This window comes from Lupinus angustifolius, chromosome LG17 (assembly GCF_001865875.1).
Source record: "Lupinus angustifolius cultivar Tanjil chromosome LG17, LupAngTanjil_v1.0, whole genome shotgun sequence".
Taxonomy (NCBI): Eukaryota; Viridiplantae; Streptophyta; class Magnoliopsida; order Fabales; family Fabaceae; genus Lupinus; species Lupinus angustifolius.
The window spans coordinates 8,423,539-8,426,554 of NC_032025.1; positions in this window are offsets into that span (position 1 = coordinate 8,423,539).

The following is a 3,016-nucleotide window of genomic DNA, read 5'->3' on the forward strand; positions in this document are numbered from 1 at the left end:
ATAATAATGAACTAAAGGTTTTAAGATCCAAAACAATGTCTTTTCCTTTGACATAGAAAGTAAGATGATTTTTCCAAAATTTCAAGTTACAGTAAAATACTCGCACAAGTTCTGGATAAATTTCATTTGTCTCACAACAATAAACAAAGGTTTTGTTGACGTAAAAGATAAGGGAAAAGAAAATCTTCAAACTCAAAATTTCCAACATTACCGAATTTTGGAGTGAAAATGATGCATCCATGGAAGTGTTCTTCAAACACTTTGCGTTGTTCCTCATTAGCTAGAAGCCTTGTCAAATCCAGAGGGTTGGACTCCATAGAAGTAGTTCCTTGCCTATTTTGAGTTGTGGAGGTGCGTTGCTTCTTGGTTTTTGAAGAGGAAGCCATGAATTTTCGGTTTTGAAGGTTTAGATTTTGAGGTTTTAGAGATTTGGGGGTTTTTTACTTAGGTTACTAAACACGAAAACGAAGGTTTAGAAGTGTTTAAGAGTGAAAATGTGATAAGAATAGACACAAAAATCACGTAAAATGGATCAAAAACGAAGATTTTAGGTTTTGAGAGGGTTGAGTAAGATAGAGCACGAGTTGAGTGAGGAACATGAGTTTGAAAAAGTTTAAAAATCCAGAAAAAATATATATATAACAGCACAGAGCAATCGGTTAGTCACATTGAGTAATCGGTTACTCAAATTAAAAAATTTAAAATTTTCAAACATCAACTTAGAGTAATCGATTACTCACTTTGGGTAATCGGTTACTGAAATACGTTGTTCAACCCTGTAATCGGTTACTCTCCAGTGTAATTGATTACTGACCCCAGAAAAACTTATTTTTAGGCAAAATTAAGCTATGAAAATGATTTTTAACCCAGAAATTGAAATTTTTGGATATTAATAAACACATTTAAGTTCAATAGGCATGAAATTGATATAATGAAGCATACATATAAACATATATAGGCATTTAAGTTAAATATGCTTCATCAAGAATGTCTAATTCTCGTCTAATTTTATAGAAAGGTTCTTTTGCCAAAGGTTTAGTGAATATATCTGCTAGTTGGTTATGAGTATCAACAAATTCTACAAACACATCCTTCTTTTGGACATGGTCCCTAAGGAAGTGATACCTTATATCAATGTGTTTGATTCTTGAATGCATAATCGGATTCTTTGTGAGGTTTATTGTACTATTATTGTCACATTTTAGAGGAGTGCAATCCAAGTCTAAACCATAATCTTTTAATTGTTGCTTAAGCCACAACACTTGGGCACAACAACTACCTGCTACAATATATGCAGCTTCAGCAGTGCTTAGGGCTACACATGCTTGTTTCTTACATAACCAAGAAACTAAAGCATTCCCTAAAATATGACAAGTATCACGTGTACTTTTCCTCTCAGTTTTGCATCCTGCAAAATCTGAATCTGAATATCCAACCAAGTCACATATACTTTCTTTTGGATACCACAGTCCAATATTAGTTGTCTTTAAGATATTTCATGATTCTCTTAACAACAACTAAGTGTGATTCTTTTGGTTTGGATTGATAGCGAGCACACAGACACACACTAAACATGATATCAGGTCTACTAGCAGTCAAGTATAAAAGAGATCCAATCATACCTTGATACTTTGATATCTCGATGGATTTTCCTACTTCATCTGTATCGATGTAAGTTCCATATCCCATAGGAGTAGCTATTTGCTTGCATCCCTCCATGTCAAATCTTTTTAGCAAATTTTTGCAGTATTTTGATTGACTTACGAAAATACCATTGTCAAGTTATTTGATTTGTAATCCAAGGAAGTAATTTAACTTCCCCATCATAGACATTTCAAACTCTCCTTGCATCATATTGCCAAAATCACTACATAACAACTCATTAGTAGAACCGAAAATAATATCATCTACATAAATTTGAACAATTATAGTATGATGATTTATTTTCTTTATGAAGAGAGTGGTTTCGACCTTTCCTTTGTTGAAACCTTTTTCAAATAGTTGCTTTAAGCCATAGAGAGCTTTCTTTAATTTGTACACATAAGAAGGATGTTTGTAATCTTCAAAACCAGGAGGTTGTTCAAAAAACACTTCTTCTTAAATGTAGCCATTGAGGATAGCACTCTTTACATCCATTTGATATAACTGAAAATTCAAAGAGCAAGCATATGCAAGTAATAGCCTAATAGCTTCAAGTCTAGCTACCAGAGCAAAAGTTTCATCAAAATCGATACCTTCTTCCTGGTTGTATCCTTGGGCTACTAGTCTATCTTTATTTCTAACTATAATACCATTTTCATCATATTTATTTCTAAATACCCACTGAGTTCCAATAACATGCCAATTTTTAGGTCTAGGAATAAGTTCCCAAACTTCGTTTATCTCAAATTGGTTTAATTCTTCCTGCATAGAAAGAATCCAGTGTTCATCCTCGATTGCTTCATCAATCTTGGAGGATTCGATTTGAGAGACGAAGGCCATGTTAAGACAAGCTTTATTAAGCATTCGTCTGGTTATGATACCCGTATTTAATTCAGTAATAATATTGTCAATTGGATGGTACCGATGAGTTCTCCACTATTTTGGTAAATCTGAATGAGTATGCTCCTCTTGAGATGGTAGGTTCTCATTCATTTTCAATTGCTCAGTATCAGTTTATATTCAATAATAGAAATTTTATTTGAAGAAGAACTTGGCAGTTCCTCCTCATCATGAGTTATCACATCTTTTATCTCAACATTGGTTTCATCAAAAGATACATGAACGAATTCTTCCATGACTTGTATTCTTTTACTAAAAATTCTGTAAGCTTTACTCGTAAGAGAGTAGCCTAGGAAGATGTCTTCATCTGCTTTTTGCATCAAATTTGCCCAGGTTATCCTTTCCATTATTTAAAACAAAACATTTAAAACCAAATACATGCAAATGAGAAATGTTTGGTTTTCTACCTTTAATGAGCTCATAGGGGGTTTTCTTGAGAATAGGCCTTATGAGAACTCGGTTCGAAACATAACAA